This window comes from Myodes glareolus, chromosome 24 (assembly GCF_982192425.1).
Source record: "Myodes glareolus chromosome 24, mMyoGla1.1, whole genome shotgun sequence".
Taxonomy (NCBI): domain Eukaryota; kingdom Metazoa; phylum Chordata; class Mammalia; order Rodentia; family Cricetidae; genus Myodes; species Myodes glareolus.
The window spans coordinates 36,956,943-36,974,413 of NC_142049.1; the positions used below are offsets into that span (position 1 = coordinate 36,956,943).

A 17,471-nucleotide genomic window follows, 5' to 3' on the forward strand; every position below is an offset into this window, starting at 1 on the left:
CAAGGTGGTGCCCACAGGTGTTACCATAAAGAGTGTTGCATACGGCAGAACTATTCAGTATGAGTCCAGCTTGAGCTACAGTGGGAGACCCAGTTTCAAACCATCTCCACAAAACCAACAAACAAAACTCTAAAAATTTGAAAGTAAGTATAAAATAAAGAAAATATAATATGTCCCTTTCCAATGACCATGGAAATGAAAACCAGTATAGGATGCAGCCTGCCTTATCCAACACTTCAGAGCAGAGACAATTATGGCCCTGAAGGCCACTTTTATGCAAGACGGGTTCCTTGCCTATCCTTTATAAGAGATGGGGAAACTAGATATGCACTGAATGATGATGAATTTCTGAGTTGTGGCTTAGCAAAAGAAGTGATACCTGTCCTCTAGGATCACTTTTTAAACTAAATTTACTTCTGCAGAAGAAAGCCTCACAAATTTAAATGGACGTACTCAGCAGAGTGTCTCTGGATTTTTATTCCTAATGTGAAGGAGATCTGAGTAGTCAAAACTTGGCCTCACATTTGTTTATTTGTTTGATTGGGGTTTTTTTGTTTGTTTGTTTGTCTGAGACAAGATCTCTCTGTGCTGTCCTGGAACTAACTCTGTAGTCAAGGCTGTCCTTGAACTAACAAAGATCCACCTGCTTCTGCCTCTCTGCACGCTAGGATTAAGGGTGTGTGCCACTACTGCCCAGTTTGGTGCTATGAGATAATGCTCTTTTACACTGTAAATATTTGACACTCATATTGGCTTAATAAAATTCTGGTTAGTCAGTAGCCAGGCAGGAAGTATAGGCATGGTAACCACACTAGGAGAATTCTTGGAAGAGAAAAGGCAGACACTGTCACAAGTTAGACTCAGAAGAAGTAAGATGAGAATGTCTCACTGATACAAGGTACCAAGCCATGTGGCTGAACATAGATTAAAAAGTATGGGTCAATTTAAGTTGTAAGAACTAGTTAATATTAAGCCTGACCTAATAGGCCAGTTTATAATTAATATAAGCCTCTGTGTGTTTGTTTGGGACTGAACAGCTGTGGTACCAGGTGGAGCAGAAACTTGTCTACAGCTTGTCCTCAAATTAAGTCCCAGAGTACATGTGTAGCATAGGCTGCAATTTTCTGCAGGGATAATGGTTTTCAAAATGGACTCTGATTGGGAAAGTGGGCACTGCAGAGTCTAAGACAAGGACTGATAGTTAATGGTTGACACTGTTACAATGGGATGGTGAAGAAGCTCAGTGAAGTACTTGACTAGCATGCTCCAGGCTACATTTCCCACACCTTATATAGAATGCATGTCTGTAATAATAGTATCCATGATGTGAAGTCAGGAGAATCAGAAATTCCAGATTGTCTTCCACTTCAAAACAATCTGGAGGCAAACTTGGGTTACTTGAAACCTCCTCTCAAAAATAAAGGTAAACAGCAGATATACAGCTACATTTCCCTGGGCACATGAGACACAGTATCAGTAAATATTATTATCTGAAAGATTGCAATTTATAGTCATAGATTGCATATATAGTCATATAACTCCAAGTTAGAAAACATAATAACACCATTCCTACAAATGAAGTTGTACCACTCTTACAAAAACATAATCAAAACTAATTGTATCTTAAACCAATCTAAAGACACACACACACGCACGCACGCACACACACACACACACACATGTATTTTTGTTATATATCATAAAATACTATATGATATTATTTGTGTGGGAGGAGCAATAAAACTGAATTCTACAGAAACAAAGAGTTGAATGCTGGTCACCAGTGTTGGCACATGGCTCAAGAAAATGTTGTGTTAAGACTATATAATTAGGACATTTTAGACCAGTTTTTAGGAAACTCTAGTTGAGAGTTTGGTTTTATAGAACTTAAAAAACAAGTTACCATGGAAACTGGAAGTGGCTTGGGAAATAGGATGACTGCAGTGGTTACTGTGGGGTACCATTGCCTGTCTGCTTGATGGCTGAATCCTGCTCCTAAATATAAAGATGTCACAAAAACCTCCTGCTTCATTGATTGTCCTTGTAAATTGTCTCATTTTTTTTAATTGTCTCATATTTTAAAAGTTTAGAAAGTAAACTAAGAAGTAAGCAGTGGTGTGGGGCAAGAAATAACATGGCAGACTCTTTGGTGAGCAGTCTACCTGCCTATAGAAGTAAGATGGCATGGAATGAATTTTATTAATGATAGAGGAAAAATTAAAATTACACTTTAGTTTCATTAGCAATATGTTAATTACTGACAAGGGTCAAGGCAAAAATCCATATCTCGATTCTCAAAGAGAATAAAATGTAGTTCATTCTGGATCCATTCTGCGTGACCATGGCTTGCAAACACAGATTTAGGTTACCTCAAATTTCATTTTCCTACATGGAAGAAGCAGTTTCATGGAGGTTTTACAGATTTTACATGGAGCAAAGTCATGAAACAAGGCAAATATAAAATACACTGGGAACTGTATCAGAGAGGCAGGTGCAACAAAACTATAGGTACCTGAGATATTACCAGTTTTGGTGTTGGTAGAAGCTAGCTGACTGTAAGTTAACAGAGTCTAAAAGGTTTTGTTTTTAATTATTTAGTCCCAGTCTCTCAGTTCTAACAAATGTTGGTCAAGAAATGACTGTTCTGCAGGGGTAATATTGCCCAAGAGAAGATCATGAGTCTTTGGACCTGCAACATTTCAGCGTCTGCATCATAGTGAATCTAATCAGTCGACCAGTCTCTGCACACAGGGCTTCTTTTCAAAAGCTTTCATTTTCACAGCGAAGGTTAAATGAAAGGGAGAGGTGGCTAAATATACTATGCTAAATTTTATGGAAAAAACACATAATGTCTCTGTTTATGCCATTTTTCAGTCTCCTGATTTAAATGTTATACATTAGGTTAATGGTGGCTGTTTTGAAGCTTAGTGGTAGAATTTTTTTTTTTTTTCGAGACAGGATTTCTCTGTAGCTTTGGAGCATGTCCTGGAACTAGGTCTTGTAGATCAGGCTGGTCTCGAACTCACAAAGATCTTCCTGCCTCTGCCTCCTGAGTGCTGAGATTAAAGGTGTGTGCCACCACCGCCTGGTATGTGGTAGAATATTTTTACACCTGCTTTGTTCAAGACACGGGGCAAAATTCCTGGCAATGTGGGAGGGAATCCAAGGACTCTGCAAAATTGAGATAGCCAAAGATTCACAGAAGACTGGTAGGGAATGTTTGCCCTTTCGTAGAAATTCAATTAAACCCACAAACAAGTCAGGTGAGGCAATTCGTCCTCTGCAAATAAATTATGTCTTGTGTGAATGGATTCTCTCTAATGTGGTTAGCAGCATTAGGCGGAATACAAAGAAGTTCTTACCTCTTGTCTAGGAAGACTATAGGGCAGAAAGCTTATATACAAAGTTGAGGTAGAAAAGATCAGCCGTGCTGCAACAGCCTTTCCATGAGGCAAATTCCTGCATAGTTTTCACAATACTACAGGGAATTTATTAGCCCCATAGACAGGATCATCCTATTCCTGTTGGAATCCCTGGTTGTCAGAGGACACTTTGTCTTTGAATGCTGTACCTCAAAAAACAAGAGATTGAAATGTTATATGAGTGGCTAATGGTCAAGCAGTGTTTAAATGAATACAGTTTCTATGTGATTATTTCAGGTATAAGCAAGCTGGATGGCCCCTGCTTTTCTGCTACAGACATCTTAAGAAGCATTCTACTAGGCTCTTCATTTCATTTCTTGACTGCATACCCTTCATATGACGTGAGCCAGACTAGGCTAAGGGAGGGCTGAGAACTACGATCTTTGCAGCTAACATGCAACAAGCAGCAAAACCAGTAGAACCAAGAAAAACAAGGAAAGAGGAAAATAAGAGATAAAGTAAAAAGGATGATGAAGAGTCAAAAGTGGGAGAAACTCATAGGATGCTAATATATTATCTATCGTCTATAGGAAACCACGAATTAGAGTATTAGCACAGTACTAGATTATCTCTAAAATAGTCAACACTCTATAAGGGAAATCTGAGAAAAGGGATGATGTGCACTGCAGGTTAAGTTTCTCCTCAGTGTGGGGTCCTGTGAAAAAAGAAAATCAGCATGAAAACAAAGAGAGTTTGGCTGTGGAAGATACAGGGGCTTAATGCATTGTAGCTCAGGATAATATTTAACATCCCGAACAAGGTATCTTAAACCTGTGGAAAAACAAGGACTAAACAAAAGCAGGAAAAGTAAACAGAAATAGATGATAAAAATCAGAGCAGAAATCACTGGAATGGAAATGGAAAAAGTAAAATATTAATAAAGCAATCAAAATAGCCTAAATCAATGGTTCTCAACCTTCCTCATGCTATGTGAACCTTTAATACACTTTCTCATGTTGTAATAATTTCTAATCATGTAATCATTTTCATTACTACTCTATAACTGCAGTTTTGCTACTTTTATATATCATAATAGAAATACCTGTGTTTTCTCCTAGTTTCAGGGAACCCGTGTGAAAGGATTGCTTGATTCTCAAAGAGGTTGGGACCAACAGTTTGAGAAAAATTGATGAAAAGATTCCCATGTTCATGGATTACAGTAACTAATATTACAAAAAGAGGTAAATCACAGAAAAAGGCAATCTACAGATCTAATGCAATTCCCTCAATATTTCACTGACGTTCTTTACAGAAATAGGAAAAAAAATTCCATAATTCCTACAGAAGCCCAAAAGATACTGAATAGTCAGACCAAAACTGAGCATAAAAAACAATGCTACAAATATCCTTGAAGAACCAAAGTTCCTTCATTTTGTCCTCAGCCATCATCTTGTGTCTTGTGTAAGCTATTTTTCCCGTAGAACATTCCAGTCCTCTGAAATGGTTAGGGGCAAAAGTAACAGGGTAGCTGTTTGGAAAGTACAGACAAGCACAGAATGTCCCCACCCAAAGGTCAGCTGATAAGAAAACCTGAGAAGCAACAGGCAAGGTTTGAAAATAAGATTTGTGAAAAGTCCCTAGAAAAAAGCCAATCAGAATGGAACTGTCATCCCACACTCTTCTATTGTAACTTTTTTGGGTTATACCTTTAAATAATGTCCTCTAGAAGGGTGGGGAACCTCCTCTTGCTGTTGCACTGATGAGGTCTCTGCGGCTAGAAAATGTGCGCAAAATAAACCTTGTCTTTGAATTTTGGTGAGTCAGTCTTCCTGGTAGTCTTTTGAGGATCCCCATGGACTGGGCATAACAATCCTCATACTTTATTTCAAGTTATACTACAGCCATATTTAAAAATAAACAGCATTATGCTGACAGCAGAACAGAAATAGCCCTCAGAAGGTAGAGATCTGCAGATCCCTGAGTTGAGGCCTTCCTCATCTACAGAGCAACGTTCAGGACAGACAGAGCAACACAGATGAGCCCTGTCTCAAAACGAAAACAAAACAAAATAGATCAATGTAATAGAATACAGAACTTGAGTATAATTCCTTTCAGCCTCAGCGCCTTGAGATTTTGACAGTGATGACCAAAACAGACACTGAAGAGCCCATGGACAAGGACATAGAGATGAAACTCTTGTCACGGCCACTTTGTAAAAAGTCAATTTCAAATAAATCAAAGAGTGTTGCAGTGGAGTACCTGGAGCTCTGTTAACACAACTGTTAGAGGAAAACTAGAAGACACACTTTATGACACTGGAATAGAACAAAGATTCTGTGAAGAAGCCTCCTGTTACTCATCAAATAATGCCAAGAATTTCTAAGGAAGATTAGGTGAAATTACAAAGGTTCTCCACAGCAAAGAAACCACTGAGAAAAAAGGCAGTCAACAGAATAGGGGTCAATTTTTGTTAAGCAAACATCTGATAATAGAATAATATCGATAATATATAAAGAATTTTAAAAATCTTAAATGCCAAGAAATCAATGAGCCGAGTTAACAAACGTGTTAATGAAATAAACAGACAATTCCTAAAAGATGAAGGACACATGGAAACAAATAAGAGTGTTGTGTTTTTAAGTACTGTTGAGTTGGTGAATAATTTTCATTTCTTGTGAAAGCCTAGGAAAGAAACCCAATAAAGTGCACAGAGGGCTCCTCACGAAGTCCTGAAGTTCTAATCTGAGAGTTGAAAGAAGAGTTCAGTACTTAGTTCCCTTCTTCTCCCTGTCCTTTCTCTTCCCTAATCTTTCAAATTACAGCCCTCTCTCTGGCCATCCAGCTGTCATAGGAACAGTGATTGCTGTAACAACAGAAATGGAAAAGTCATCAACACACACAAGAAAGAAGCTTTCACCAATTGGAGGAGCAGTAGCTCCAGCCTAGTGGGTCGTTTCTCCTCTCTTTTTGTTGTTCCTATTGCTGGTACAACTCAAAACTGCTCTGTACCCTAGGAAACATGCATTTTATTCTGGAACCATTATTCTCACCCATCCCTGTTATTTTTTCTTTTCTTTTTTTTATCTGTCTATCATCTGTCCAATCATCCTTGCTATCAATGTCGTCTTTGATTTATGGATACAAAGGGGAGTCAAAAGCATACAAATCACTGAGAAGCTCTTGAAAGAACAATCTTTGCTGAGAGATATGCTGCTTAAATATTCAAATGCTACACATCCTTTTCCAAAGATTGATGTTATTCTAGTTAGCATATTAAATAAAGCTTTATCCCAAGATTGAACAATGCATAGATTGAAGGCCAGAGGGCATTTAATTACAACTTTGTTGATAATCATACTCTCTGGCCACAATTGATTGGACTGTGCCAATGTAGCATAAAACAGCTTTAGACAGTACATGAATGGATGGCTGTGGCTGTGTTTCAGTTGAGTTTTATTATGAAACAAAAACAAATGAGGTAGACAGGACTTGATCCATTGGCCATTAGTAAACAAAAAGGATAGATAAGATAATGTTTATCCTAGTAGGATGGTGAGGAACAGGGCTTCTATAGGCAGAGTATTGTGCTTATAGTCCAACAGAAATTGTTGTCTTATAAATTGTGAATGTTTGTCCATAAAACAGAATACATATATCTTCTATTTCAGAACTCTCTCTGACATGAAAAAGTGCCTAAGTACTTTGATACAGTTCCATTCCTTTACATGGATTTGAAACACACAAAGACAATTTTTTTAAATCAGTTTCTTGAACTTTGTTTTTAGACTGACACCTATACTTCTTTATGAAAATAATGAGTCTGTGAGTAAACATCAGTGATGTGGGAGTCCCCTCTGTGTGCTGTGATTACCATTAATGAATAAAGAACTGCTTTGGACCTATGAAAGCAGAACTTAGGTAGGCAGGGAAAGCTGGACTGAATACTGGGAGAAGGAAGGTAGAGTCAGAGAGACACCATGGAGCCGCTGGAGATAGACGTGCTAAAACTTTGCTGGTAGGCCACGACCTTGTGATGATATACAGATTAATAGAAATGGGTTAAATTGTGACATAAGAGTTAACCAATAAGAAGTAAGAGCTAATGGGCCAAGCAGTGATTTAATTAATACAGTTTCTGTATCATTATTTCAGTTCTGGTTGGCCGGTAATCAACAAGTGGCTTTCCTACTTTCGACCTATCAGGAATCCCCAACCTTGCAACTTCTTGTCCTCCTCTACTCCACAGTTTGACTATCAGGTCTCTCTGCCTCCTCCTTGTTCCTGGATTCAGGGGTTAGACTGCATTGTGCTATCAGGAAAGGAGCGGTCCTAAAAATACAAATGACTATCAGATTATTCAAACAATGAGCTTCAAATCATTAACATCTTCCCAAGAATCCTAAACTGGGGGAAGAGAAATGATGCAGCCATGATGCCAGCCAGAGCACGAACTTGTTTCCCAATAAGAACATTCACAGTTCACACATCTTATTGGAATGCCTTGCAGGACAGACTGGAACCAGACGATAATGGCTCAGGGATGAGGAAGAACACACCTGGAACAGGATTTGTTAATTACCATGACTTCTTGCCCTCTGTTTAAACCTAAACCTCACGTCAGAACCCTGAAGAAAGGACAGAAGGGGAAATAGTTTCTTTTATTTGTTCTTCTTCCCAATGTGATCAAACTGAACAAATCTTTCTCTGTTTTGAAGTGTTACTTGTCTGAAATTAGAATTTTAGGGACTTGTGGCCTAGTCTAACTTGTAGAGGCTGCCAGGGGTAGAGTTTTAACTTAAATACTTTAATAGTAACATGATCAGCTTAGCTTTAGTGTTTAGAAGGCTTCAACAAAAACCCAAGCCAATTTAGCTAGAATTCTCATCTTTTTACAATACTGATTTCTCCTAATTCTTGGCCGAAAGTCCCACTTTCCATGCTGAATTCAGAATTTCTTCCATTGTTTTCTGTCCTCCTACAATTTCTCATTGTCACTACTTAATAACAATGTACATTTTATGTTTTGTGTATCCGTTGAAAGAAATTTGAACTGAAACATAAATAAGAGAAGGTAAAGAGTTTTTGTGAGGACTCATGGCAAAGCTTCACAGGCATGTTTAAGGACAGCACACAAGGCTTTGTGAAATATCTCACCTTACGAATTGTGAAAAGCCTTGGAGAATTTGGAAGAAGAAACTATTTCTACTTTATTAAGCCAATATTTACTGGACATATTGAGTACTATGTAAGTGTTTTGTGTTAAAAAGATATTCAGCGTGATATTATAAGTAAGCAAAAGTGCTAGGCATAGCAGCATACCTCGGCCACGCAGACCATGAAAAAACAGCCAAGTTGAAGCTGAGGTTGTGAGTTCCAGACTGTACTGGGGTACAAAAATGAGAAAATATTGTTCCAGAAAAAAACGTTATTTTAATCCTATACACTGAAGTTCTCTGAAAAGGAAAAGAACCCGTGCTTAACACTCTACAAAGCTGCTTTACTATGGATTCGGTAAGTTGCACATTCAGGTCCAATTTATCTTGGAAGATTATATTTATTTAAAATACATATTAATTAGGTGCAGACTGACCCTGAAATAGGCAGCATCCAGAGGGCCAGAAGGAGGGGAGGTGAATACAGCTCAGAATATCAGTTTGTAAAGCATTGTTTTTCTAAAAGGATAGTTCATCTTTTAATTCCATCTTTTATTTCATTCAAGCCACAAGATATAGTGTTACCAAAGAAAAGAGATGCATTCCCAGAGAGCATAAACCCTAACAATTAGTCAGTGATAAATGCCATAGCACACATCAGTTAAATCAGTTTTGTAGTCAAACATGAAGGGTGTATTTGTCCACATACTAGTGTATCTGTTTCTGTCTATGAAATAATTCAAGTTGCAGGATTGATAAACCTCTTCAACCGCTTCAGTAAATACGACCTGACGGGAAACGTGAACTTAGGACATCCTTCCAGTTTCTTTATAGAGAATCACGACCTGATCTCCTCAACATTTTAGTCTCATAGGTTAGCTTTGAAATAGGTATTTTTAAAGAATCCTTCTATAGTTTTTTTATGGACTGCCCTCCTTTTTCAAAACTTTTTCTGAGCCTTGCTTTTGATCTTACCAACACTCTCATGCAATTTCAGACACAGTTTTGTTGGGTGCTAGGTGTCGCTGTGGTTACACTGGCCAGAGACTCCCCAAAAGTATTGTGAGGCATTTATTTTACCCCCTCTTCTTCTTTATTGAGATTATAATGAAACTGCATCATTTTCCATTTCCTCCTTCTTAAGACCTCCTGTTCTCTTTCAAATTCATGGTCCCTTTTCTCTAATTGGTGTTTGGAATTTAAGAATCCCGAGCTTGGAGTTCAATTGTCTCCTTCCTAGAGGACAATTTGATTGCCTGACTCAGCATCTTTATATTAGATCAAAAAGAGTTTCTACCCAGATAACACTTTCTGGGGTCTCTCTCATTATTTTATTTATTTATGAGTGTTTGTCTTTGCACCAGATACTTGCCTGATGCTCCAGAGACCTTAGGAGATGCTAGATGCCATGACTTGAGTTATAGACAACCGTGAGCTTCCATGTTGGTGCTGTAAAGTAAATCTGGGTCCTGTGGAAGAGCAGTCACTACTCCTAAACATTGAACCTCTGGTTCTTACTGTATATTCTGATCACACATTTTTCTCTCCCAATTCCTCCCAGATCTTCCCCACTTTCTCTACTCTATGGCATTTCTTCTCTTTCTTCCCTCCCTCTAGAAAACAAGACAAGCAAAATTAAAAAGAAAAATCAATGGAAAAAGCCATAAGAAATATACACAACATAAAACATCCAAAATTATAACCAAAATAAATAAGCAAAGACCAAAAAGACAAAATACTGTCCAAACAAAAAAATATGACGTAAGATGTCGACAAAAATACCAGTGATTATGTTTTGTGTTGACCACCTATTCTTGGTCAAGAGGCAGAGTCTGAACTGTGGTTAATCTATCCATAAACCTTCATGATTCGAGCCAGATGGGGTGCCAGTGCTTAGAAGGAGAAGTGGAAAATGGTTCCCACTCTTCATCAAGAAGCTACCTGTAACTGGCATCTACTTGCAAAGGAAAATTAGTTTTTTTTTCCAATGTAGCAACTGTTGTTACTTTTCTTGGACTTTATTAGACTTCTTATTTTTCTCCACATCCTACTTTTCTTTCTTGGTAAATGATGCACTGAATCAGTGAAGGAGAAAGTGAATTAGGAATGATAAAAGGTTCTACCTAGATTCTACTGTTTATATAAATAATGGAAAACATATCATTTATTCATTATATAGCCAGGGCCCTTCATAGTGGCCCATTATAGGAAACTAAAACAATTAGTGAAAATTCAGCATCAGAATTGTTTTTGCTGGGGAAGATGTGTTGTTTTGGCTGTTGCTATGTTGGTTGTTGCTATGTTGAGACAGGGAGTTACTAGGTAGCTCTAACTGGTCTGGAATTTGCTACGCAGGGTAGGCTGAACTTTAACTCAGAGATCCACCTGACCGTGCCTCTGAAGTGATGACATTAAAGCTGTTTACTACCATGATCTAAAGGGGAGGACCCCTAGACATCTAGAAAAGCAATGCAAGAGTTCCCTAAAACCTGACAGGTGATGCAGTGTGGATATAGTCATTCTGAGTACTGTGAACATGAGGAAGCCAAGTGATATACTTGAAGAATCAAAGCTCCTCCATTTTGTCCTCCATCTTGTGTCTTGTGTGAGCTATTTCCCATAGAACATTCCAGTCCTCTGAAATGGCTAGGGACAAAGGTAACAGGGTAGCTATCTGGAAAGCACAAATAACTGCAGAATGTCCCCACCTGCAGGTCAGCTGATAAGAAAACTTGACAAACAACAGGTGAGGTTCAAAAACAAAATTTGTGAAAAGTCCCTAGACACAAGCTAATCAGAACTGAAGCATCACCCTACACTCTTCTAATGTAACTTTTCTGGGTTTTGCGTTTAAATAATGTCCTCTGGAAGAACAGGGTACCTCCTCTCAAGGTCCCTGTTGGCTTGTAACTAATTGTGCACATAATAAACCTTGCTTTTGATTCTGATGAGTCGGTCGGTCTCCCTGGTGGACTTTTGGGGTCCCCACGGACTGGGCATAACAATATAAACTATCCCTCTTTGAGACATAAGCTCTATAACTGTGGGCAAATGAGTCTCTCCCTTAGAGGAGTCATGAGATATACTTGACTGTTGTGGTACGGGGCACCCATCAGCATCAGGTAGCGATCACAACAGAAAAAAGTTCAGTCATTACTGCAGGAACTAAGCATATTGGAGGTGGTAATTGATGTCCCAGTAAATATCAGAGATTACAAAACAGCGGAGGAAGTACAAAATTTATTAAGTGGACTGCAGATATGTGGGATTAGGTTGAAAGGGTTTAGACTAGCATGGGAACTAGGTCTACAAAGTACTGAGGCTAACAGGTCACATGGACTGGCTCAGGAAGACAAAGTGCTTGTCTGAGTTCACTCATGGGCAAATGTGGTGAGATATATACTGCATAGAGAAAAATGTCACCAGAAAGCCATAGGCTGTATTAGTGAGGTTCTGGAAGATTTTATAACCCAGGCGGCAGTTTACAGAAAACATAGATGCCAAATGATGCAGATGATGAAGATTAAGTTTGAAGCTGGGTACGGTAGCACATGCCTTTAATCCCAGGTGGTGGGGAAAGAGGAGCATTTTTTTTTTAATTTTTGATTTAAAGCCGGCTCTAAATAGTGACTTCCAGGTTAAAAAGAGCTGTATAATGAGACCCTTCAAACACTCTTTTTTTAAAGATGAAGTTTTTCCTATTAAGTATATATCATCTCAAGTATGCAGTGCATATTTTGCTCCATGACAAGACAGCTGGGGGCTGATGCTATCTGCCCAGCCCTAGGACTTTTAGCAGTCAGTTTGATTAATGGAGTCACCCAGAGCCCATGAGAACTGTGGAACTGGCAGGCTAGAGAGTCGGTGTCGTGCTTTGAATGAGAAAAATTTCCCAGAGATTCTGGTATTTGAACACTAGACTCCCAGGTGGTGACTCTGTGGCCTTGCTGGAGGAAGGAGTGCCCAAAGAATGAGTTTTGTGTTGAAAACCCTTGTGTGGGTGCCAATGTGCTCTCCCTGCTTATTTCTTGTCCTCTATCCTCTTTGCTTTCTACTTGAATGCAAAGCTATGAGCTTTCAGCTTCCTACACCAGGCGCCATGACTGGGTAGAACACTGGAGTTCACCTAAACAAAGAGATGACTGTTTCAGAAGTTATAATGCTAACAACTCTGCTAAAATAGCAATCCATTGTACAAATGTACTATACCATGGAGGTCTCAAAAATATGCATAATTTGAATATAAAAATAAGGTCTCGTTCTCTCTGTTCCTATCTTTTTTTCCCTGTCTTTCTCCCCTCCTCTTTGCCTGAAAGATGGTTAAATAGGGTTAATGCACAATTTCTAGAATACATAGTAGAAAGAGAGAACAAACTGAATACTGTCCTATGGCTTCACATGGGTATTCAGGGCTTTCAAACCCTCAGAACATGCACATGCATACACACTAATAATTAACAAACTAATAATTTTCAAGGTATTTATTTAAAAATATGTACTTGGTTGTTTGGATGAACATGGTGCCCTTGGACTCATAGCGAGATCCATTATAAGGAGGTATTGCCTTGTTAGAGTAGGTGTGGCCTTGTTGGAAAAAGTGTGTGTCTGGGGGTGGGCTTTGAGGTTTCAGATGATCAAGTCATACCCAGTGTCAATTTTTCTTCATGTTTCCTGCTGCTCCATGTTCCCTCTCCAACATCATGCCTACCCGCATGTTGCCATGCTTTCCACCATGAAGACTATAGATTAAACCTCTGAACTATAAGTCTTCTCCAATTACATGCCTTCCTTTATAAGAGTTGCCATGCCCTGGTACCTCGTCACAGCAATAGAAATGCCAACTAAGACAGAAGTTGTTACCAGGGACTGCGGTATTGCTATGATAGGCCTGATCTTGCTTTTCTCTTTCCTTGGGGGAATACAGACTTTGGCACTTTGGGTTAGGAAAGCAGTAGGATACTTTTAGCACAGCATAATGGGCCATACTAATAGGAGCGTGGAAGACTGTGGTGGTGAAGGTGATATTAACTGTGAGGACCCAGATCAAGAGGTCTCAGAGGAGAAGAATATTAATATGTGACCTAGAGACCATTCTTGTGGTATTTTGGTGAAGAGCATAGATATTTACTGCCCTTACACAAATATTTCTACCTGGGACTAAATTGAAGAGTTATAGATTAACAGCATTGGCAGAGGATATTTCAAAACTACCTATTATTGATTGTGCTACTTCGTTATTATTGACCACTATTATGTAGCTACATAATGAAAACAAAGCTGAGTAAGAAAAAAAATACAAAATATATAGTTTGAGGAGAAAAGGAGGACCAGGAAATCATTTCAAGAAAAGGCTGATGCTAAATAGAATAGAAGGAGTGGTAACCTCAGGGCAAGACCTTGCTTAGCTAACCGCCCAACCAGTGAAAAGGTGTGAAGACCCAACCGCAGGAGTCACTTCTGAAGGTCAGAGAGCTTGAAATTATTTTGCTTGCTCAAAGTTGTTAACAAAGGTTGCTACACACCCTAACCTAGGGTGTGGTTACTTGGTTTTTGGACATTAAAATGACCCATAGGGGTAGATCTACTCCACCCTGACCAAATATCAGAGAGTTCAAGCATACTTCTGCTCCTTTTTTTGAAAGAGGTTTGACCTAGGGAGTGACTACCTTCAAGATACTTGGTCTAAGGTGTGTTCACTGCCTAAACAATGGAATGCTTAATTCAGGTTATAGTTGCTTGTTGTCTCAAGTATTGGGACAAGTAACTGTTCTGGTTGTCCTTTGTATCATGTTAAAACAATCCTTTCCCTTGTTTACCCCTATTTTATTGGGGTATAAAAGTGTAGGGAAAATAAACACAGGCAAACTCATGAAGTCAAAACTCAAGAATTCAGTATTTGCTGAGTTGTCCTCCCATTACTTTCTTGTGTCTCTTTGTTTCCTTTTTATCTCTGTTCCTTCTACCTAACATTTCTAATCCTCATGCCCCTACCCTGGAACACATGGGTTTTGTCAAAGCAGGTTCCTGACAAAAAGAAATTATAAGGTTAGATAGATACAGGCATGGTGGTACACTCTGAAATTACCTGGCATGAGTGTGAAGGAATCACAAAACATGCAACAAACCTGCTTAGGAATTTAGAGGGGATGTGTACAGGCCTGGTGGATCGCTGTGCAGAGAAAGAGAGAGAGAAAGAGAGAGAGAGAGAGAGAGAGAGAGAGAGAGGACACGTCCAACTTTTAAAAGCTGCCCAGCGCATGCGCACAGGGGGTTGTTATGACTATGTCATACACAGATGATGAGGCTCACGCATGCATGCGAGGGCTTAGCTGAGAGTCATACGTGGTGTGCATGTGGGTCACACAGGCCCTTTAACATTCGGACAGTCCTGCCTGAGGGCTTGTCTGTATGTGCATTGCTCTAGAACCCCTGAAGTTCAGTCTTATTTGTGGCTGAATAATTACACACACCATTAATCCTAGTACTCAGAGACAAAAGCAAGTGGAAATCTGAGTTCAAGGTCAACCTAGTCTACAGAGCAAGTTCCAACACAGTCAAGCTTAGGCAGCGAAAGAAGCAATCAAAAACCAAAAAGATGGTGAATAGGTAATTAGATTAGGGGCTAGGTTCCACACCCAGCAAGTAGTAGAACTTGGCAGTTTTAACCATGTGGTGCTAGTTTTAGAGTCAAGGACAAAAGAAAGGAGTTATGGAATCTACTTTCATGGCTAAGGAAAGCCACAAAGACCAGATGTGTGTCAGGAGGCTCCTTGCATGGAGGTCTAGAGTGGTCACTGTGTGAAGCTGTGATGATGAAGTCTGGATTGCCTTAGAGACCCCAAAATGTTGGCGATGTCAAAGCTGTGGGATACCTGCTAAGGAGAACGACAAACAGGGAATGGAATCAGCCCAAGAAAGAACCATTCCAATAAAACCAAAAGGAGTTTGAGTTTGAGATCTTAAGGGCACTTTGACATCAGACACAGAGATGTAGAGTTTGGAGTTTTCCTAACTGCTGGTTTTCAGTCTTGTTTTGGTCCAGTAATTCCTCACAATTTCCCCTTTCTTCTCTTTTAGAACAGTAATTAATATCCTGTGGCATTAGATGTGGGAAGTAAGTCATCTGCTTTTTTTTTAAAATTTTGATTTTATAGGGACTTACAATTTAGAGATTGCCACCAGTCTCAAAAGAAACAGCATTTTAAAACAAAGACTATGGGGGACTATTTTGTTTGTTTTCTTGCTTCTTGAGATAGTATTTTTCTGTGTAGTTCTGGCTGTTCTGAAACTCTTTCTGTAATCCTGATTGGCTTCAATTTTGGAGCTCCTTCTCCCTCTGCCTCCCATGTGTGCACTACCACTGCCTGGATGACGATGGAGACTTGTAAATTTGGACTAAATGCAGTTTTTAATTATGGTAGATTTATAATCCTGAGGGCACCAGGGAGTGTAATGTGATGATCTGAAAGAAAATGGCCCCCATAGGATCATAGGGAGGGGCACCATTGGACGGTGTGGCTTTGCAGTAGTTGCAGCCTTGTTGCTTATTGGAAGAAAGGTGTCCCTGGGGTGGGTTTTGAGGTTTCAGATGCTCAAGTCAGGCCCAGTGTCACTTTTACTTCTTTCTGCCTGCTAATCTGTCTGTAGAACTCTCAGCCACCTCGCCAGCACCTATCAGTACATGTGCATCCATGCTTCCCACCATGAGGATAATGGACTAAAACTCTGAACTGTAAGCCAGTCTGAATTAAATGCTTTTCGTTATGTGAGTAGCTGTGGTCATTGTGTCTCTTTATAGCAGTAGAAACCCTAACTAAGACAGGTATACTTGCACAACAGAATATATCAGCTACAAAGAAAAGAAAATCATGAAATTTACAGGACAATGCACGGAAATGGAGCAAGATACTATGTGAGGTCACCCACTCCCTCCCCAAAAGCATACACTGCATGTTTTCTCTTGCATGACAATTCTAGAAGTATTATGTTTATGAATAATATATATGAACATTATGTTTATTGTGCTTACTATGAGGTCTATGAGAAAAATAGGAAACTAGAAATTACTCACTGGCAGACATGGATACATTCAGAGAGAAGTGATAGTATTATGTTTGTGAAATGAATGTAGAGAGGGGAATCCTCAAACAAGTAGCTGAGTGATGGGGATAGAGAAATAAGGTACCAGGGGAAGGGTTACCAATTAAATGCTCATGAAGAAGCTACTTTAGAACCTATAAACTTCCAATTGAGTTCAAAGTATAATAAGTGAGGTTTATACAGGAATGGAGATTGGGGAGACTGGATTTTCTTACCTATGACTGGACGTTATATGCTACAATTTTATATGTTCATGTATTGTGTTACTTGGTTATGATTAGCCAGTATTATGTAGATAAATAATGAAAAGAAGAAAACTGAGTAAGAAAACAATACAAAATGTACAGTTTGAGGAGAAAAGAAGCACCAGGAGATCATTCAAAGAAAATCTTGATGCTAAATAGAATAAAGGGAATGATGACCTCAGGATAGGACCCTTCCCAGCTAAGTGTCCAATGAGTAAACATGAATTAAGAGGTTATGTTCAGACATGGTGGTATAGGTCTTTAATCCCAGTACTTAGGGACAGAAGCTAGCAACAGGGCCCATAGGTTTGGGTTCATTCTACCTTGACTAAAGGTCAGAGAGTTGGAACTTACTTGTTATTGTCAACAGTTCAAAGAACAGACCAGGTATTTGAGGTATTAAGAAGTACGCCTGCTTCTACGTCAAACAAAGATCAAGGTTCCATTCCACCCTGATTTAGATCAGAGGGTTTTGTTCTCTCAAGACTGTTGTCAACAGGTGTGGCTAATGTCCAGACCTGGTATTTCGGGTATTGAGAAATAGGTCTGTTTTGACATCAAAAAAAGTCAAAGAATTCAACTAGGTTCCACTCCCTTAGGGAGATAACTAT

The 17,471-nt window shown here is 39.1% G+C and overlaps 1 long non-coding RNA gene across 1 annotated transcript in view; it reads right to left on the reverse strand.

Moving 5' to 3' along the window:
- Positions 1-3,367: 3,367 nt before the first annotated feature.
- The window catches only part of LOC146889936 (uncharacterized), a 61,419-nt gene continuing 47,315 nt past the window's right edge, over positions 3,368-17,471 (reverse strand). Inside the window, exon 4 of the long non-coding RNA XR_014999464.2 lies at positions 3,368-3,571. This is a non-coding gene — a long non-coding RNA (uncharacterized LOC146889936). The remainder of the gene's footprint in view (positions 3,572-17,471) is intronic.